At 48.2% G+C, this 23060-nt stretch overlaps 1 protein-coding gene across 2 annotated transcripts in view; it reads right to left on the bottom strand.

Moving 5' to 3' along the window:
- Positions 1 to 23060, bottom strand: part of LOC138349798 (afadin-like) — a 238413-nt gene that overhangs the window by 173253 nt on the left and 42100 nt on the right. The window lies entirely within an intron of this gene.

Genomic DNA, 23060 nt, shown 5'->3' with positions numbered 1-23060 from the left:
TCTAAATGATTGGAACGGCATAAAATGATGTTTAAATCTGTATTCCCACATACATACGTACAGAACATGCATACACATTATTCACTTGGACCATGGCAGCCTCGAACTCCAGACCACAAAGGCAGCAGGCCCCGTAGCTCTACCTACTGCCTATACATAGATGCCTATACATACATACCTATGTGACAGTGTCAGACCAACCACTGAGGAAAATTGAAACAGGAATTTCCTTAAGTACTTTCGTATATTAATACATCTTCAGAAGGAGTTTATTTTCGTGATATATACACATACATACGCGTGTATAACTAATTAATATGTATACATACCTATACATATTAATTAGTATATATGAAGTTTTTGTTTTTGTCTCAAGTGGCCCACAACAGTCTCTAAACAAGGCAATTCACACCCACAGATGATAGATGAAATAACTGGTGTGAATTTCACTTTGCCTCAAGTCCACTAGATTATATTCCAGTTCTGGTATATTACTGCCCCTCAGGGTGCTTACACGGTAATCCTAGATGGTTATTAATCTTCTCTTGACAAGTTATTGGTGGGGGGGGGGGTGCTAATTTATCAGTCCTATCATGCATTCGGAGACCAATATGGGAAGGAATCCACAGGCAGCGTCTGGGATGCTGTCGGACGTAGGTTCGAATCCTCGTCACGGCCCTTGTGGTTCATTAATCCACAGGCGATAAACTCTGCCATCATTACATGTGCCTGGCGCTTCAGACCAGTACGTGATAGTTGTCTAGTGGGGGGGGGGGGGGCTGTGAGCCGACATACCCGCACGGCATACCGTAACATACCCCTCTGATATGCTGTAGCTGGCACGTGTGTTTCATGTACAGTATAACCTGTCACTGTCAGGATGAACAATCCAGCGGGTTTTCTTCCTACTGGGGTGTGTGTGTGTATTGTACATGCTGCTATGGCCGGGAGCCGGTCGGCCGAGCAGACAGCACGCTGTACTTGTGATCCTGTGGTCCTGGGTTCGATCCCAGGCGCCGGCGAGAAACAATGGGCAGCGTTTCTTTCACCCTATGCCCTTGTTACCTAGAAGTAAAATAGGTACCTGGGTGTTAGTCAGCTGTCACGGGCTGCTTCCTGGGGGTGGAGGCCTGGTCGAGGACCGGGCCGCGGGGACACTAAAGCCCCGAAATCATCTCAAGATAACCTCAAGATAAGATGGCAGGCGTGTCCACTCACAGGCCGAGTGACGCTGCCCAATAAACTCGCCTCTCGGGGTAAATTACATTAAAAACAGTACAACATGGCGTCTTTCTTACTTACAGAGTAAGGCAACAACTGCAAGCATACGCGTTTGATAAGCTAGCCCGCCTTTCTACTTACTTTCTACTTTCAGCTTACAGCTGTAAGTAGCAGCAGTTATGGGAGGAAGAGGGCCACAAGCACGCCACTGGTGACCTTAGATGTGGCTTGCTGGGGCCTCCATCACTGCACAGGTCACAGTGTTCATCCCCAACTGTGGGTCACGTCGCATAGGTCAACTGTGGTCACGCACACCAAGTTTAGACAGTGATGTGGTGGAGGCTGACTCCATACACAGTTTCAAGTGTAGGTATGATAGAGCCCAGTAGGCTCAGGAACCTGTACACCAGTTGATTGACGGTTGAGAGGCGGGACCAAAGAGCCAGAGCTCAACCCCCGCAAACACAACTAGGCGAGTACAGGACACCATCTATACCACACACTGAGTATGGTATACTCACATATGTGCCATTTGTATTCACCTTCCAGAGTAAACTATTGGTTTACAGGAAAGCAATGCAAAGCACCTCTCTATACATGTTGCCGTCCTGTAAGTAAGCCTATCCCCTAGGCTCAGTTAACCTCTACAGATCTCCAGTATCAGCGCTTCCATTATCCATTACCCTAGTAATGGCTCAAAAGGGCCACCACTTACGGGCTATTCATGCCCGTGCCACCTTTTGGCTGGCTTAATCTTCATCAATCATCAGCTCAGTTAACCAATCAAATAGACAAGGATTGTTGTTGTTTAAGATTCGCTACCTGGAACAAAAAGTCCCAAGTAGCACGGGCTATGGTGAGCCCGTGAGGCAAAACTGGCGGCAACTTATCTGACCTTTTGAGGACACGGGAGTGACCTCCGCCACCACCTCTCCACATCACCTGGTTGATACCTGGTTGATGGGGTTCTGGGAGTTCGTCTACTCCCCAAGCCCGGCCCGAGGCCAGGCTCGACTTGTGAGAGTTTGGTCCACCAGGCTGTTGCTTGGAGCGGCCCGCAGACCCACATACCCACCACAGCCCGGTTGGTCCGGTACTCCTTGAAGGAATAAATCTAGTTTCCTCTTGAAAATCACTTTACCTGCAACAAGACAAATGATCAACATTACACATTAATTAAGGTATTATGATGTTGTATTTCCGATTATATGTTTTAGAAAATACAGGTCAACAATGACACTTGAATAACAAATAGCAATTACTACCTAGCAGTAAAATAGGTACCTGGGTGTTAGTCAGCTGTCACGGGTTGCTTCCTGGGGGTGGAGGCCTGGTCGAGGACCGGGCCGCGGGGACACTAAAGCCCCGAAATCATCTCAAGATAACCTCAAGATAAGGCTATTTCTACCCTCCAACACTTAATAATTTACGCTATGCTAAACTAAGAAAGTTTATTGACCCAGACGAGGCGGCTTCTATTTATATCCACCCAAACTCTAAATATATACATGTCAAATACACCCAAATATACATGTCTCATCCATGCTTGCAATCATCCAGCTAACTCACGTCTAAACTGTATATTTGGCCAAGAACGGCTAGATTACTGGGCAGCGCCACCCATCCTGTGAGTGAACACTCCGCCATAGCAGCATGTACAACACTCCCCAATAGGAAGAAAACCCGCTGAGGGTCTTGGGTCGGGATACTCCACTACCAAGATTGATGATTGATGAAGATTAAGCCAGCCAAAAGGTGGCACGGGCATGAATAGCCCGTAAGTGGTGGCCGTTTTGAGCCATTGCCTGTATCAAGATCTGTGGAGTATACCATCTATACCACACACTGAATATGGTATACTCATATGTACCATTTGTATTCACCTTCCAGAGTAAACTATTGGTTTACAGGAAAGCAATGCAAAGCACCTCTCTATACATGTTGCCGTCTCCTAAGTGAGCTTAAGTAAGCCGTCACGCAGGACTGCACCCTGCGTGACGGGAGACGTCTCCCGTGTCCACTGCCAAGCCTCCAACCCACACTAATACCATCCACTGATTGATTGATAAAGATTAAGCCACCCAATTGCTGGCACAGGCATGAATAGCCCGTAAGATACCATCCACATACTGCTTTGTTAAATAACCCAACCCAAGATGGCGTTGGGTGTGGGACGGGGTGTGGGGAGGGGGGAAGGGAGGGGGGTTATGGGGCGAGGCAGGCAAGGTGTGGGGGGGGGGGAGAGAGAGAGTGAGCGAGTTATGGGTGTTGGAGGTGTGGGGGAGAAGTTATGGGTGCTGGAGAATGGAAGGTCAGGTGCAGGGCAGCAGCCGGGCACGGTGGGGGGTATGGGGCAGACGAGGGGAGGGGGGGGGGTGTCAAGGAAGGAGAGGGCAGGGGGAGGGAGTGACGCTGTCCAGATACGTTAAGCAGGTTAGGTTACAAGTACCGCGGGGGGGGGGGGGGGGGTTTGGGGGGTGAAACGTAGGGAGAGGGGGGGATGGGGTTACCGGGAGGTTAGCAGGTGGTAGGGTTTCGAGGGGATAGGGGATGGGTGTTGCGACAGGGGAGGGGAAAGGGGGTTACGAGGGGGAGGGGTTGGGGATAGGGGTTTGGAAGTGAGGTTAGGGATAGGGGGGGGGGTTTGGGGATAGGGGTTGAGGATAGGGGGGTTTAGGAGAGGGGCAGAGGGATAACTCAATTCAAAAACGTGATTCACAAAAGGTCAATAATGCCACGTCATCAATATGCTGTATACCCACCATTTATGTACATTTAGAACATCAATGTGTCTAAGACATATAAACACCATTACGGTTGTGACTGGAGTGTACATGTGTACACCAACACCACACTGTGTGGTGTAGGCGTACACGTGTACACCTACACCACACAGTTGTGGTGCTGGAGTGTACATGTGTACACCACACAGTTTACAATTAAGAACAATGAGACAATTGTACCGAGGTGTACCGAGGGGTCAAGGTGGGGGGTAGGGGAAGGTGGGGTATGAGAGCCATTAGTGGTGATGAGCTGGATGAGTGCCCGAGGCATTGGGCATCACCACCTCCCCCCCCAACACATCTACCATACCTGGAGTATACCTGAAGAGGGTTTCGGGGGTTGTGATACTCCCCGAGCCCAACCTCTCCCACCTCACATATACAATATAATGTGAATTTGAACTTGAAGTCCTAATACTGGTCAATATTGTACCTGGTTGATGGGGTTCTGGGAGTTGTTCTACTCCCCAAGCCCGGCCCGAGGCCAGGCTTGACGTGTGAGAGTTTGGTCCACCAGGCTGTTGCTTGGAGCGGCCTGCAGGCCCACATACCCACCACAGCCCGGTTGGTCCGGCACTTCTTGAAGAAAACTATCTGGTTTTCTCTTGAAGATGTCGACGTTCGTTCCGGCCACATTAACGCAAAGTCTTAGTAGCCATGATAAGAACCTCCAAAGGATACCTGATCACCCAGGCTGTGATTCGCATGTCAGGCTGCGAGCAGCTGCGTCCAACAGCCTGGTTGACCAGTCCAGCAACGAGGAGGCCTGGTCGACGACCGGGCCACGGGAACGCTAAGGCCTGGAAAACACCTGAAGGTAACCTCAAGGTATGATACAATCAGACATATCTGGCAACTCTACCTAAACTCCATTGTCAAATACATTCACCGTTAACTTTACAAAAAGATCAAACATTCGCTCCCTGAACATTATATTAAGAGATCCTCCCGTGTTGACTAACTTCTGGTCCCCTGGGTTGACGTATGCTGAACTTTGTAAGCACTAGCCTAATACTTGATGCCCTCGACCTAGACCTAAGATCCCTAGGATCCAAGATCCCTGGGATCCAAGATCCCTGGGATCCAAGATCCCTGGGATCCAAGATCCCTAGGATCCAAGATCCCTAGGATCCAAGATCCCTAGGATCCAAGATCCCTAGGATCCAAGATCCCTAGGATCCAAGATCCCTAGGATCCAAGATCCCTAGGATCCAAGATCCCTAGGATCCAAGATCCCTAGGATCTGGGACAATTATGTAATATATGTGAAGAAATTATATATCGATCCTGTAAAAACACTTCAATCACCTGTGGTCCAGTGTCTCAATAACCGGCCACTGACGCCAGAGGCCCGAGTTACAGCCCCGCTCCTGTGCCAGGTAAGTCCACTACGGGCTCACCATAGCCCGTGCTACTTTGGAACATTTGTTCTAAGAAGCTGAATCTTAAACAACAAACAACACATCACTCATCCAGTACACTGTACGTAGTGGTTGTTGTGTGGTGGTGGTTGTAATGTGTGGTGGTAGTGTGTGTGTACACTGTGAAGGAGCTCTGACCGTCCACGGAGGACAGAATCCACTGTAACATTCTATCTGGTAACTGTCTGGCCAACACTGTGACAGAACGAGTTAATCATTAATTGCTCAATGTTCCTTCCTACCATCTTATGGCTATTATCAAACAATTAACACACGGCTTACATTATCTTGACATGATTTCGGGGCTTATCGTCGCCGCGGCCCGGTCCTCGCCTATATGCTATTTAAATGCTAGTAATGGGGAATGGCCGTGTTAATATTTTGTCCCTATAGCCAGGAAGTGTGGGTTAACTTGTAGCAATTAGCCACAACACACAAGCATCTGCATTCACAGCAAATGAATATGAACAATTGTTTAAGGCTTAAAAACTCGTGACAAGGGTTATTTATTTGGGCATTCATAATAGACGCCGCGATGAATGACGACGCTCAATAAAGCCTACATGCCAATCAACAAATTTGTACATATTAAGGCTGTGTGCACGCGCGCCCACACACCGCTGGGTGGGTGGGTGCGTGTGTGCGTGTGTGTGTGTGTGTGTGTGTGTGTGTGTGTGTGTGTGTGTGTGTGTGTGTGTGTGTGTGTGTGTGTGTGTGTGTGTGTGTGTGTACTCACCTAGTTGTACTCACCTAGTTGTGTTTGCGGGGGTTGAGCTCTGGCTCTTTGGTCCCGCCTCTCAACCGTCAATCAACAGGTGTACAGATTCCTGAGCCTATCGGGCTCTGTCATATCTATACTTGAAACTGTGTATGGAGTCAGCCTCCACCACATCACCCCCTAATGCATTCCATTTGTCAACCACTCTGACACTAAAAAAGTTCTTTCTAATATCTCTGTGGCTCATTTGGGCACTCAGTTTCCACCTGTGTCCCCTTGTGCGTGTTCCCCTTGTGTTAAATAGACTGTCTTTATCTACCCTGTGTGTGTGTGTGTGTGTGTGTGTGTGTGTGTGTGTGTGTGTGTGTGTGTGTGTGTGTGTGTGTGTGTGTGTGTGTGTGTGTGTGTGTGTGTGTGTACTCACCTAGTTGTCCTCACCTAGTTGTGCAGCCTCCACCACATCACTTCCTAATGCATTCCATTTGTCAACCACTCATGACACTAAAAAAGTTCTTTCTAATATCTCTGTGGCTCATTTGGGCACTCAGTTTCCACCTGTGTCCCCTAGTGCGTGTGCCCCTTGTGTTAAACAGCCTGTCTTTATCAACCATTGTGTGTGCGTGCGTGCGTGTGTGTGTGTAAGTAAAAACATTCGATTGACTGACGGTTGAGAGGCGGGCCCAAAGAGCCAGAGCTCAACCCCCGCAACTAGGCGAGTACACATTTTTAGCATTAGCTAAAACAAATTCAGAAAATTTCAGAGACTGGAAAACAAAAATAGACGGGTGAGAATGTTTGGGTGTAAACAGTTAAGTTGTTCGCTTGGGTCAAGAGGCTGTTGCTTATATTGTGTGGACCTGAGCGTGTGGACCTGAGCGTGTGGACCTGAGCGTGGGGGACCCTGAGCGTGGACCGTAGCCTCTCCCACAGTCCTCCTGGTCTACTGCCTTTGGCACAACTGGTTAATCCATTCACCAACTTCCTTAAAGTGACCATAAGCATGCCAGAACTATCCTCACTTGTGGCACTCTGTGCCACTTATCTTGACCACAATTGGATAAGTACCAAGACACTTTTTATCTCCACTTGGAGGAGAGACTTCTGGCGCGACCTCTGCCAGGCCCTCTTGACACTTTGTGCCAGTCACCAAGTAACTCGAATTTCGTCATCCCAGAACATGACACGAAACGTCTCTTTCGCACACGGGTTCACTAGCTACATGCGACGCAAATCTTCGTTTTCGTGCACATACTGCTAACTGGTATGCTAAATGGTTGAAGGCTTGGTGGCGCCTTAGTAATAATAAACCTTCAATCATGGTATTTAAATCCATTCTAATATAATCGTGGCGTTATAAGGCCTGGCATCCCGCCTCACTCCTACTAGCTGCCCCCGGAGACCAAGTATGTTAACATTATTCTTATATTAACACTAGTTTAACATTCTACCTCCGCGGTGTTAGTTAACACTGGAATAACACAGCACGTTCTCCAGACATACGTTAACAATTTCGTATACTCTCAGTCAAATTAGCAGTAACTTTGGAAGCAAAGTGGCCAGTTGCTTCTGATCTGTTCTCATGGAAACGTGACGAGGGCAGTAACATTATTTAGGAATTCAAATTGGAACACCATGACTTACCCAAGTTGCAAGCTGAGCCCCGCTAGTGCTCACACCTCGGCAAGCCAAGCCTGGCCTCGGGCCGTGCTTGGGGAGTAGAAGAACTCCCAGAACCCCATCAAGCAGGTATCGAGCAGGGAAGTAGAAAAACCCCATCAAGCAGGTATCGAGCAGGGAAGTAGAAGAATTCCCAGAACCCCATCAAGCAGGTATCGAGCAGGGAAGTAGAACCCCATCAAGCAGGTATCGAGCAGGGAAGTAGAACCCCATCAAGCAGGTATCGAGCAGGGAAGTAGAAGAACTCCCAGAACCCCATCAAGCAGGTATCAACCAGGTAACCTCCCGTTTCCTTTCCCAGTATGTCCGGCTTTGTTTCCCGTCCGCCGTCTCCTCACATGTGAGAAAGCAGATCTTTTACTCACCTGTCTGGTGAGTAAAAGACCACCACCACACACACACTCAGTAGTTTCAAAGCGTTATATGACAAAGAGTGCTGGGAAGACGGGACACCACGAGCGTAGCTCTCATCCTGTAACTACACTTAGGTAATTACGAATACGTATTCGCGTTAGTATGCGTGTATTGGAACAATAGGGCGTGTTGAGCACGCCTTTATACACAACTTCTCCCGCTGCTGGAGGTTATTAGGCTTGTTCTTGTTGCTGGTTTATTTTGTTTATACCACAAATGTTGCTATGGATTAACCTGGGGCCAGATTCACGAAGCAGTTACGCAAGCACTTACGAACCTGTACATCTTTTCTCAATCTTTGGCGGCTTTGTTGACAATTATTAAACAGTTAATGAACTCCGAAGCACCAGGAGGCGGTTTATAACAATAACAACAGATAATTGGAAAGTCTTCATGCTTGTAAACTGTTTATTAAATGTAACCAAAGCCGTCAAAGATTGAGGAAAGATGTACAGGTTCGTAAGTAGCAAGTAACTACTTCGTGAATCTGGGTCCTGGCCGCCCTTACCCCCAATAACATATCCTCTTCTCGTGTAGCCTAATACCTGGCCCTTATATCCAGGAAAATAAGTGGTAAAACAGGTTCAAAACACCAGCTTCACAGCTTGTTATAACTCTCAAGCCAAGCGCAGGCCATTACTGGGGTTACTAACTACCGTAAACACCCTCATATACACAACCTGTCTTTTGTGTCAACAATTATCGACACAAAATTGCAGGTCTGGTGACGGGGACGTGATACACGAACATTTGGAGATGTATTACGACAATGACATAGGCGATGCTTGTCAAGGTGATGTACATTGTCTCTCCACGTTGCTCACCCTCCCTCTCCCCCCCCCCCCCCCACAAGACTTAGCAAGCAAGGGACAGTAATAATACTGTGTTTTTAGACAATAAAGGTCGGGTGCTGAGTCAGGTCCGGGCGAGGATTACCAGCCTGCCACCAACACACCTTCCATAAACCGCTGTGAGGATTAGGTTATTACTCATTTACAACACCTTTTGGTTTTATAATGTTAAGACTTCATTGTGAACCCCAAACCCAGCCTGTGCGGGGTTATCTTGAGGTTATCTTGAGATGATTTCGGGCTTTTTAGTGTCCCCGCGGCCCGGTCCTCGACCAGGCCTCCACCCCCAGGAAGCAGCCCGTGACAGCTGACTAACACCCAGGTACCTATTTTACTGCTAGGTAACAGGGGCATAGGGTGAAAGAAACTCTGCCCATTGTTTCTCGCCGGCGCCCGGGATCGAACCACAGGATCACAAGTCCAGCGTGCTGTCCGCTCGGCCGACCGGCTCCCCAGGGTGGTGGGTATGTTGGAACAGCACACAAGGGGCGACGTCAGGGGACTTGACACATGGGGGAGTATATGCTGCCCAGCATCACCTTATGTGGTCATTCACCTCCGTAACTATAAAATGTAAAACGTATTCACACCTCCCAAATGTATATGCAGATGCCTTGTATTATTTCCTTGGTTTATGATAAGCTATCTTCGATGAACATAAGAACAAAGGTAACTGCAGAAGGCCTATTGGCCCATACGAGGCAGCTCCTATTTATAACCACCCAATCCCACTCATATACTTGTCCAACCCATGCTTGAAACAATCGAGGGACCCCACCTCCACCACGTTACGCGGTAATTGGTTCCACAAATCAACAACCCTGTTACCGAACCAGTATTTACCCAAGACCCAAGTCTTTCCTAAATCTAAACTTATCCAATATATATCCATTGTTTCCAATATGTATATATATTATTTGATACCTCTCTCGTCTCCTTTCCAGAGAGCACATTTTCGCTCTCGGTCCCCAAAATTTAGATGTTTTATAGTTTATATCCGTACTGTACATGTCCTCTTTATTCCCTCTAATTCAGACATCTCTCCTGCCTTGGCGTGAGGGGCAGGGGAGGGGTGCATGACTCTCCACACCTCCAACACACCTCCAATGGCGGAAAAAGGTAATTGTTGCCCTGACGACCTCAGAGCACCGGAAGTTATAAATACCTGAGTCATGACGTAACCAGTCCTCCTACCGCCCCGTCAGCGGATCGCCTCGTTAATGACGCTACCAACCACTCGAAATTTACCCAATAAATCTTTGCAACCATTTACTCAATGATTTCACCAAGAGGCTGACAGTTACCGAAGGAGCCGTGGCTAGGACTGGTGTATTGTGGCCCATGAGAACGTGTGGTGTGTGAGACAGGTGCTGGAGCCATGAGGGTGTGAGACAGGTGGTGGAGCCATGAGGGTGTGAGACAGGTGCTGGAACCATGAGGGTGTGAGACAGGTGGTGGAGCCATGAGGGTGTGAGACAGGTGCTGGAACCATGAGGGTGTGAGACAGGTGGTGGAGCCATGAGGGTGTGAGAGACAGGTGCTGGAACCATGAGGGTGTGAGAGACAGGTGCTGGAACCATGAGGGTGTGAGACAGGTGCTGGAGCCATGAGGGTGAGAGACAGGTGGTGGAACCATGAGGTTGTGAGACAGGTGCTGGAACCATGAGGGTGTGAGACAGGTGCTGGAACCATGAGGGTGTGAGACAGGTGCTGGAACCATGAGGATGTGAGGTGAAACAGGTGGAGGAGCCATGAGTGTGTACTCACCTAATTGTGCTTGCGGGGGTTGAGCTCTGGCTCTTTGGTCCCGCCTCTCAACTGTCAATCAACTGGTGTACAGAACTGTACACCAGTTTTGTGTGTGTGTGTGTGTGTGTGTGTGTGTGTGTGTGTGTGTACTCACCTAATTGTACTCACCTAATTGTGCTTGCGGGGGTTGAGCTTTGGCTCTTTGGTCCCGCCTCTCAACTGTCAATCAACTGGTGTACAGAACTGTACACCAGTTTTGTGTGTGTGTGTGTGTGTGTGTGTGTGTGTGTGTGTGTGTGTGTGTGTGTGTGTGTGTGTGTGTGTGTGTGGAGTGACAAGAGCCAGCTACTGATGCAGCCGCCTATAGCAAAAACCAAACTGCCTCACTAATGCTCAGCCCCAATACTGGTCCACCCTTAAACCGGCATCACCCGCCTACAGAACTATCATCACACGACCATAGACACAAACTATAGTACCGTATCATCCTTTGCAGATGACTAGGATTTGTATGAGAGTAGACGATATAGATGACAACAAACCTCCAATCATATGTGAATCAATTCTTTCAATGGGACATGAGACCAGAAATGCCTCCTGGTCTCATGTGATGTTATTTCTGTGTGCAGGTTTGGGACCAGCCCCTCTACTATTTTCCACGTGTAAATTAGTATGTATCTCTCCCGCCTGCGCTCAAGGGAATACAGATTTAGGCTCTTTAGTCGGGCCCAGTAGGTTAGATGTTTTACTGAGTGGATTCTAGCAGTAAAGGATCTCTGCACGCTCTCCAGGTCAGCAATTTCTCCAGCTTTGAAAGGTGCTGTCATTGTGCAGCAGTACTCCACTCTAGAGAGCACAAGCGTTTTGAAAAGTATCATCATTGGTATAGCATTTCTAGTGTGAAAAGTTCTTGTTATCCAACCTGTCATTTTTCTTGCAGTTGTGACGGCTACTTTATTGTGTTCTTTAAAGGTAAGGTCTTCCGACATGAGTACACCCAGGTCCTTTACATTGCCTTTTCGTTCTATGTTGTGATTTGCCTGAGTTTTGTACGTGGTTTCTGTTTTTATATTTTCATTTTTTCCGTAGCGCATGAGCTACGTTAAACTTATCTTCGTTAAACACCATATTTTCTGTAGCTCATAGAAAGACCTGATCTACATCTGATTGGAGGTTTGCCTTGTCCTCTATGTTGTCTACTCTCATAAAAATCCTAGTGTCATCTGCAAAGGATGAAACAGTACTATAGATTGTGTCCTTGTCTATGTTCACCCCCCCCGCCCCACCTTAAGTGCTATTCTGCACTTCTTGCTGAAAACTGCCCAGTTTTCTTGAAGAGTTCCACTGGCAATATTTCTTACACGTGGTGGAAGGCTACTGAACAGCTGCGGACCTCTGATGTTCATACAGTTACCTGGTTGATACCTGGTTGATGGAGTTCTGGGAGTTGTTCTACTCCCCAAGCCCGGCCCGAGGCCAGGCTTGACTTGTGAGAGTTTGGTCCACCAGGCCTCACAGTGTTCTCTGATTGTGCCTATGGCACCTCTATTCTTCACTGGTTCTATTCTGTATTTCCTTCAATATCGTTCACTTCATTGTGTTGTTATTTTACTGTACAAATTTTAGACCTGGCCTTCTAGTATTTTCCATGTACAATATATATATATTTTATACCTTTCTCGTCTCCTTTTCAGGAAGTACATTTTGAGAGCTTCGAAACGATCCCAATAGTTTAGGTGCTTTATCGTATCTATGGGTGCCGTATATGTTCTCTGTATTCAATCTATTTCAGCTCCTGCGCTGAAGGAGGAAGTGAGAATCGAACAGTACTCAAGGCGAAACCGCACCAGTGATTTGAATTACAATCGAACCCTAATATGTACGCACAAACGATTTGAATTACAATCAGAGCTAATATCCATGCCCATCTAAATTGCTCGGGCATGGCAAACTACGCATCAAAGGCCTGAAATACTTGAAGAGGTGTGGGCGAACTATCTCCAGTCTCCACTTGCTCGTGTACAAATGCTATCACGAGACTAATTCAAGTTAATACGTTGAGAATAATGTCTTTACATCACGTGTTGTTACATCCAGAACGTTTGAGGAACGCAATATTTTATTAACGCAGAAGATAAGACCGACCTTGACCATAATGTGTACACGTGGAGATGGCCCCCCCTCCCCCCCTACCCTCCCAACAAGTCCCCCCCCTCCCCCCTACCCTACCAGTAACACCCCCCCCCCTCCCAGCTACCACACCAGCGGGTGTACATTCTACGCACCAGACCAAGAGGAAGCCAAAGCAAAGGTAAACACTAGTTTGGGAGTCGGAAAAGCAGCTGGAAGACCCTTCCCTCTGGGGACAACCTGTTCTACTGATCACTTCAGTCTTTAGCCACCAATAATGTCAATAAAGCCGAATAGCTGAATCTAAAAACAACATCTAAATAAAGCGAAGGTCTTAGGAGTAAGGGAGTACTAGGAGTAAGGACCAGGTGTATGGGGTCCAGTGTTGGGTTTTACTAGCCCAGGTACACCAGTGGTGTACCGGTGTAGGTCACGGTTGTGCGCCCCGCCCAACACCGGTGACATCCAGCCAGTGTTGGAGCAGAGTAAAGCCCCGCCCAACATCGGAGACGCCCACCAACACGCCCACACTGCTCCTCGCCCCACACACACACACACACTGGTGCCTTGCGTCAACTCAACTCCCTGCTCATATTTCTAATGAAATCGACCAAAACGTTAACAACGCGACCTATTAGTCAAAATGAATGCCCCTTAACGTTGAAATTGTCTGCAAATGGACCTCGATATGTTAGGTTCGGGTTCACTCGCTTCTTCGGCAAAATAGTTGTATTTTTAAAGTTGTTGGAAAGTGATCAAATTTTCTATATTCAGTTCTACTCTAGCTCTTAGTTCCACAAGAGTTGTGGTGGGTATGTGGGCCTGTGGGCCGCTCCAAGCAACAGCCTGGTGGACCAAACTCAAGTCAAGCCTGGCCTCGGGCCGGGCTTGGGGAGTAGAACAACTCCCAGAACCCCATCAACCAGGTTCAACTCAAGTCAAGGATCCCTGGGTTCGATCACCGTGTGATACAAGGATGGGTGGGCATGTTTCCTTCCACCTGATGCCTCCGTTCACCTAGTAGTAAATAGGTGCCCAGGAGCTAGGCAACTGTTGTAGGTTGCATCCCGGGGAAGGTCTGTTGGCCTAATAGGACCACTATAAGCCTAAGCAATTGCTTGTCCCCGACAGTGGTAAATAGTGTTCAAACGGTTAAGAACATTCTAGAATTACCTATTTTCCTTATTTTGTTTTTTGTAAGAAAATGTTAGTCATTTTAAATGTTCACGCCAGACTGATAAGAACAACGATAAGATTGATAAGACTGATTCAGTCCAGAGGGAACACGAAGCCTGAAGCGTGAAGGCCTGAAGCCAGGAAGCGTGAAGGCTAAAGGCCTGAAGCCTGAAGGCCTGAAGCCTGAAAGCCCGAAGCCACAATGATATAATAATGTTAAGCTCCAGCCTTCAGTGTCTCTTGACTGAAAATATCTGAAGCCTGGAATGTATAATTATATAATTAATGGCTTCCGGGCGTCAATTTCTGCCATTGGAAACACGTTGTCATACCCTTGAGCATACCTCCAGCATACCTAGATCATACCTAACATGTCGTACAGATTTTGACCGGCCTGGGTGAAAATATCAACTATACCGTCTAACACTTTCTTGCAAGTGAAGGTGTCATCCCGGCTGGCAGGTGACCGGCCCCGGTGACAAGGGAGGAGATTGACTGATGAAGATTAAGCCACCCAAAAGGTGGCACGGGCATGAATAGCCCGTAAGTGGTGGCCCTTTTGAGCCATTACCAGTATCATTAGCTGATACTGGAGATCTGTGGAGGTGCGACTGCACCCTGCGTGACGGGAGATGTCTCCCGTGTAGGGAGGAGAGCTGGTGAGACATGATCACACACAGAGATCACACTAACGTGATGCATCAAATGAACAAATCCACAAGGGCCGTGACCAGGATTCGAACCTGCGTCCGGGAGCATCCCAGACACTGCCTTAATCGACTGAGCTACGACAGGTGATCTCTTCTGGTGAGACATGCGTATATGAGGCGCAGAGAGAGGCAGGTATAAACGTGGTAGAGAAGTGGGGATAATGAGAAAATAAGGGTGGTGGAGGGGTGGGGGGGTGTGGGGGGGGAGAGGAGGAAGTGTGGGAGGGGCTGAGGTGGAAGAGGGTGGGAAGGAAGGATGGGAGGGTAGGACAGGTGTTAGTAGTTAGGGTGGGGCACAGGTGAATAGCATTGGGGATGACGGAGACGGTTGGGATGGTAGGGGAGGGGAAGAGGGGGGTATTGAGAGGTGGGAGGCAACGGTTGTTATAGTAGAGGAAAGGGAGATGGGGTAGAGGGGGGGGGGGGGGGGTGCAGGGCATGAAGTACGGCCGTTGCGCCTCACTACCAGCGATACTCCGCAGGTCGTCCATTGTGGCGTAGACTCACACAGCACGTTACTTGCATATAAATTATTTCCAAGAATATCACGGCAGCCCCCACACACTACTCGCTGACCGAGCACCAGCTCCCCACGGCCTCACAACTGGTGAAGATGGGTCCTGCTTCACCTTCACCTGCTTCACCTTCACCTGCTTGGGTCAATCTAAGCCCTTCTTTACACACCCCATCCATCCACCCCTCCCCCCATCCCTCCTACCCAACGACACCACTACTTTAGTTGACCAGACCACACACTAGAAGGTGAAGGGACGACGACGTTTCGGTCTGTCCTGGACCATTCTCAAGTCAATCCACTACTTTACTCTCTTCTATCCTACTCTTTGCACCTCTCCTGGAGCGATCTCTCACCCTATCCCCTCCATCCTCATTGCCAATCGCTCATCCTATTCACTGCTAGTGGGACTAGCGTAGTAGTAGTAGTAGACAAGCTAGTAGGACCCAATCATAAACAGTGTCGCTGATGCAAGTGGCCGTAGGTCTTCTCCCATTGGCCACATGACCTGTTGACAGTCAACAGATATAACATCAGTTCTACCTGGTACCAAATTGCGGGCTATTCATGCCCGTGCCACCTCTTGGGTGGCTTAATCTTCATCAATTAGGAACCAAAACAATACAACAGACATGATGGGAGACATCTCCCGTCCACGAGGCTAACCATAGCCCGTGCTACTTGCCCCGCTCCTGTGCCAGGTAAGTTACGGGCTCACCATAGCCCGTGCTGCTTGGAGCTTGTTCCGAGTAGCTGAATCTCTAACAACAATACAACACACACAACTTTATTACCCAAGTTTATTCATGGTAACAAATCAAATATTCGCTGGCAGTGATGCTAGTTGTGGGTGATAATAACTAAGAGTGAGTTATGTCTCACTCTCCATTAGTTATGTGGCAACATAACTAAATAATGATCAAATGCAGTGTACAAAGCTTAATTGTGGTGGCAGACCTCATCCACAGTTTCAAATGAAGACGTGAAGAACCCAATGGCCAAGAGGCTCTGGAACTTGTACACCAGTTGCTTAAGGGTTGAGATATGGGTTCCAAGAGCTACAGCTCATGCCTAGCAAGTACAACAACAGACACAGACAGGCAGGAAGACACATCCACCCACCCACCCAATAATTCCATACCAACACACACTTGGCTACCCCCCACACAAGATTACTTGCACATAAGACTATCAAAATCCTCAGATTAGGCAAAATTGTAATTAATTTTGTCAATAAAGATGTTAATAATAAAATAATAATGCAGATATTGTAGAGCAGTAGCCTAGCACAAGCGAGTGTGTGAGGAGAGTTACCAAGTTGTGCCTGGAACACTCACTTCACTGGACAAGGAGGACAATTCCACCCAATTGAGACGCACAAGAAAAACCGGGTGAGTCAACCGGGAGGGAGTGACGGGAGGGAGTGACGGGAGGGAGTGACAGGAGGGAGTGACGGGAGGTGGCCGTATAGCGCAGGGCGTCACTGGAGCAGCGGGAACGGTGTGTACGCCTGGGGGCCACACCGCTGTCACACCCAGGGGCTGGCTGGCACGTGAGGTGGAAGCCACACTAGCTGATAGGCCGCTCAGGCTCTCAGAGTATATGGGAGGTGCAGGTTGTGGAGTCCCGGGTAGGTCCCGGGCCAGCGACCAGCCAGCCTGCCTGCCTGCCGCCGCCACCTGTGTTCACAGCATTCTTTACACTTACCGGAGGAATGTTGAGAGGTGTCACAAGCTGACACTATGTTCCTCTCTGTTGCTCGCGGGGCCGCCGCCCACCCACTCACTACTCTCTCTCACACACACCCACCCACTCACCTCTACCTCTCCCTTCCCCCTCTCCCTTCCCCTTCTCCCTCTCCCTCTCCCTCTCCCTTCCCCCTCTCCCTTCCCCCTCTCCCTCTCCCTCTCCCTTCCCCCTCTCCCTTCCCCCTCTCCATCTCCCTTCCCCCTCTCCATCTCCCTTCCCCCTCTCCATCTCCCTTCCCCCTCTCCATCTCCCTTCCCCCTCTCCCTCCCTCCCTCAACACCCACTCGAGTACTATAACACATCTGGGAAAACCAATTGACAACAAAACAAGCGTAAATATTTTCCCAGTAGACAATTAAGGAAAGATTTATAGTTCCTATAAACACTGAACATGAACGTTCAAGTGTTTTCTCTTTCAACGGCGACACTGCTAGACTCCACTCAGTAAAACATCTAAACTACTGGGACCGACTAAAAGACCCTAAATCTGTATTCTCTTGAGCGCAGGCGGGAGAGATACATAATAATTTACACGTGGAAAATAGTAGAGGTAATAGTCTATAGACTATTTCTATAGGTAATAGAAAATAGTCCCAAACCTGCACACAGAAATAACATCACATGAGACCAGGAGGCATGGCAGGATGTGCAGAATACCCCCGTTGAAGAACAGAGGTGCAACAGGTACTCTGAGAGAGAACTCTTATCAACATAAGAGGCCCGAGACTGTTCAACACGCTTCCACTACACATAAGGGACATAACTGGCCGACCTCTCACCGTGTTCAAGAGAGAACTATCAACATCAGGGGCCCGAGACTGTTCAACATGCTTCCACTACACATAAGGGACATAACTGGCCGACCCCTCACAGTGTTCAAGAGAGAACTATCAACATCAGAGGCCCGAGACTGTTCAACACGCTTCCACTACACATAAGGGACATAACTGGCCGACCTCTCACCGTGTTCAAGAGAGAACTATCAACATCAGAGGCCCGAGACTGTTCAACACGCTTCCACTACACATAAGGGACATAACTGGCCGACCCCTCACAGTGTTCAAGAGAGAACTATCAACATCAGAGGCCCGAGACTGTTCAACACGCTTCCACTACACATAAGGGACATAACTGGCCGACCCCTCACAGTGTTCAAGAGAGAACTATCAACATCAGAGGCCCGAGACTGTTCAACACGCTTCCACTACACATAAGGGACATAACTGGCCGACCTCTCACCGTGTTCAAGAGAGAACTATCAACATCAGAGGCCCGAGACTGTTCAACACGCTTCCACTACACATAAGGGACATAACTGGCCGACCCCTCACAGTGTTCAAGAGAGAACTTGACAAACACCTCTAAAGGATACCTGATCAACCAGGCTGTGACTTATACGTCAGGCTGCGAGCAGCCGCGTCCAACAACAGCCTTGTTGACCATACCAGCAACGAGGAGGCCTGGTCGAGGACCGGGCCGCGGGGTCGTTAAGCCCCGAAACCATCACAAAGTAACAGTGAATTTAATGTAACGAACCATAAGGTACAGGGACTCCAGCTAAAGGCTTATAACATTAACCCGTCGTCTCCAGTAGTAGGTCGCGTTTTTCACGTTTTGGCAACAAATGTAACGCCTTAGAAATATTTTTTGCATCGTACTCTTAGGTTAGGTGGGGTGCTTGGGTTCGTCCGTTTCTAGTTAAGAGGCTGGATTTATTACGAGTCAAGAGAACGGACTGAACACATACCAGGAATATACCTTGAGTGGGTTCTGGGAGTTTGCAACCTGCTTGATGGGGTTCTGGGAGTTGTTCTACTCTCCAAGCCCGGCCCGAGGCCAGGCTTGACTTGTGAGAGTTTGGTCCACCAGGCTGTTGCTTGGAGCGGCCCGCAGGCCCACATACCCACCACAGCCCGGCTGATCCGGAACTTCTCTTAGAAAACAGTCCAGTTTTTCTCTTGAAGATGTCCACGGTTGTTCCGGCAGTTGTATTCCCCAAGCGGCCCGGGGGCCAGGCTCGACATGTGATAACTTGGTCCAACAGGCTGTTGCTACTAATCTCTACTTGGTGCTACTTGGTGGGTAGAATGGTACGGTCAAGGAAATGCTTCATCTCAATTCAAAGGAGAAAACCAGCTGCCACCACCACCACCCCCATTATAATAATTACTACAAGAGTATTGCTAATTACTAATTAGGGGGATCTCCAGTGGTTCGTGTGTGTGGGGGGGGGGGGGAACCACCACCCCCTGTTGACTTTAATTACTACTGGAAGATTTCTTATTTTGATGTAATTACTTACTGACATATGTTGAGCAAATTTAACACTGGAGAATTTGTTATATTCCCTATTAAAAGTTGTTTGACATGCCTCTTAACTAATGGAAGGTGGGGTCAACTCCTGACCTCCCCCCCCCACCTCCGTGCAAGGCACGAGGAATTTGCGCAGGCATGGCAAACTGCGACCAGTGGGGTCCAACAGTCTGGTCGACCAGAACCTCAACCAAGACTCCTGGCAAGAGACCGGCCTGTGAGGATATTGATTCACGGAGTCTCACTGAATATCTTACTGGACAAAACACATTATTAGACAGGCATGACGATGTTATAAATCCAGCTACTAGGAACCAAAAGTTGCAAGTAGCACGGGCTATGGTGAGCCCGTAGTGGACTTACCTGGCACAGGAGCGGGGCAAGAACCACGGGCTATGGTTAGCCTCGTGGACGGGAGATGTCTCCTGTGTCTAAACTGTAGGATTGATTGATTGATGAAGATTAAGCCACCCAAGAGGTGGCACGGGCATGAATAGCCTGTAAGTGGTGGCCCTTTTGAGCCATTACCAGTATCAAGAGCTGATACTGGAGATCTGTGGAGGTGCGACTGCACCCTGCGTGACGGAAGATGTCTCCCGTTTAAAAACTGTAGGCTGAAGCACATATATATATATCAGGAGGTTTAATCATTTGGGTGTGGCGGTGGGAGGAGCCAGAGAGCCAGCCATGCTGTCCTCATACTGGTTACCATGGTAACGGCGTCCCAACTAAACCCAGCTGATCCAGAGCAACACGCTCACCTCTTTTACGGGCTCACCATAGCCCGTGCTACATGGACACTTCGTTCTGAGTAGCTAAATCTGAAACAACAACAGCAGCAGCTCACCTCAGGTTCTCTACCTACAGTACCCCGGGTGGGGGTACTGTATATACAGTACCCGGGGGGGGGGGGGGGTACTGTATATACAGAGATGTCTCCTGTGTCTAAACTGTAGGCTGTATATACAGTACCCGGGGGGGGGGGGTACTGTATATACAGTACCCCCCCCCCATTCAGGGGGTACAGAATATACGGGAGCCGGTGGCTGAGCGAACAGAACACTGGACGCGTGATCCTGTGGTTTCGGGTTCGATCCAGGGCGCCGGCGAGAAACAATGGGCAGAGTTTCTTTCACTCTGATGCTCCTGTTACCTAGCAGTAAATAGGGACCTGGGAGTTAGTCAGCTGTCACAAGCTGCTTCCTGGGGATGGAGGCCTGGTCGAGGACCGGGCCGCGGGGACACTAAGCCCCGAAATTATCTCGAGATAACCCCATTACCTTTCGATGATTTCACTATTCAACGTCCCTGTGGCTATCACAACCGCCCGCTCCATAGACATTACCAAACTACATCCCTACCTTACATGACAGTTCCGGGAACCAATGTCCCCGCGGCCCGGACTCTGACCAGCCCTCCTGGTTGGTGGTCTGGTCAACCAGGCTGTTAGACGTCGCTGCTCGCAGCCTGACGTATGAAATCACAAGTCTTCAACTCTAGACCCCGTAAAATATTGTTCAATCCACCAGTGAACATTTTCCTCAGGATGGTTAAGGAGAGAGCGGAGGGCACAGGTAGAAGTGGCTCACCTTGTACAACTGCTTCAACGTAATGACCGCTAATTATAGCCTCTCATAGCCCACTAACACCACCACAACTGGTATTTAACACCAGAAAACGAACATTACCATTAAAGACGCGGAGTTCATTCTGGCGTTACCATATGGTAAGGAAAGTACTCTGGTGGACGTCTTCGTTGATTACCAAGTAATAGAGGCAAGAGTGAGCAGCCAAAATACAAGAGACAGGAGAGGGCACAATCGACTTGAGAATGGTCCAGGACGGACCGAAACGTTGTCGTCCCTTCACCTTCTAGTGTGTGGATTGGTCAACAGGAGAGATCTACCTTATACCTGGAGGCTGGAGAAGAACAAAATACCTGGAGGCACGAGGCAGGTACATAAGAACAAAGACAACTGCAGAAGGCCTATTGGCCTATACGAGGCAGCTCCTATTTATAACCACCCAATCCAACTCATATACATGTCCAACCCACGCTTGAAACAATCGAGGGACCCCACCTCCACCATGTTACGCGGCAATTGGTTCCACAAATTAACAACACTGTTACTGAACTAGTATTTACCCAAGTCTTTCCTAAATCTAAACTTATCCAATTTATACCCATTGTACCCTATAACTAGACGGAGGCTAGAGAGACCGAGAACGGTCTCCCGTCACGTAGGGTGTAGTCGCACCTCCACAGATCTCCAGTATTAACTCTTGATACTGGTAATGGCTCAAAAGGGCCACCACTTACGGGCTATTCATGCCCGTGCCACCTTTTGGGTGGCTTAATCTTCATCAATCAATCAGATATCGAGGAACCATATAATCAAAACACTAACTATACAACGAGGTGCTCAACATTTGAGAATTCTTCCGGCGGCTACGGCTCGGCTCCCAATCTAATAACTCTCAGACACAAAGAAGTGAAGCCAGAAAAAACTTGCAGTATCCAGCAACACAGTGAAAGTCTTACACGTAAACACGTCGACTGATAATCTAGCGACCAAGAGTAATTATTTCCACACACACACAAAGAGAGAGAAGTCTAAGAAAATAATGGAGTGGGAACATCGTGTATGAGCAACACACACACACACACACACACACACACACACACACACACACACACACACACACACACAAACCAGAGCTGTCAGGGTTTCACCGTCTGTCGTATGTATACCTGGGATGTCTAAGCTACAGGCTATCTTCACCGCCTGTCGTGTGTACACCTGGGTTATCTTCACCGCCTGTCACGTGTACACCTGGGTTATCTTCACCGCCTGTCACGTGTACACCTGGGTTATCTTCACCTTCATGTACACACCGCGACGGTCGGGGCAACATGCTATGCCCCGCCTTATGCCACACACACACATGAAACAGGTCTCCTCTTAAGAGGTCGAGATACATACACTGCAGTAATCTCTAATGTATGTTCCTGTTTGTCAAGTGGTATGTAACAATTTATGATAAACACAGCAAGGCCATTCACACGATCTTGTCCCATTCCTGAATGACAGTGTATTCTTGACCTGCTTCAGTACACTGTAACCCCCTTTGACCTCAAACTACTGAAGCAGCAAGACTGAGAACACTTCTTAGTGCAACACTGGCATTAGGAAACACACCAGCAAGTTCAAGTTGTGGTATTTCTTGAAGCAATTCCTTTGTCTTACATTCCAGCTTAAGTTTACACAATGTAATCGCCTGAGGAAAATAACCCATAAGCACATGTATTGATATTTCTTTGCTACACTTGTTTTATAATTGTTTTGCTGATGTAAATAGATCTTTACAGTAGTAATCTTACTAAACATTTCATCTACGATCTTCTAAAGATGTTAAAATATATGGTACATATATGCCAAGAAAGTTAACACTATCAGACGCTCAGAAGACTGTCATATTCAAATATAGAATTAACAACTAACAATGTAATGAAAATAAATAACTCCAAACGCTCCTGGAAATAATTATTAGAATTACGAAACAAAAATAATAATGACCAAAGTATTTTTGACATGCAAAACGATAGATTTGCTACGGGACAAAATAAATCTAT

Source organism: Procambarus clarkii, chromosome 71, assembly GCF_040958095.1.
Source record: "Procambarus clarkii isolate CNS0578487 chromosome 71, FALCON_Pclarkii_2.0, whole genome shotgun sequence".
NCBI classification, from domain to species: Eukaryota; Metazoa; Arthropoda; class Malacostraca; order Decapoda; family Cambaridae; genus Procambarus; species Procambarus clarkii.
The sequence above is the reverse complement of the archived record's forward strand: the minus strand, read 5'-3'. Positions and strand labels throughout refer to the sequence as shown.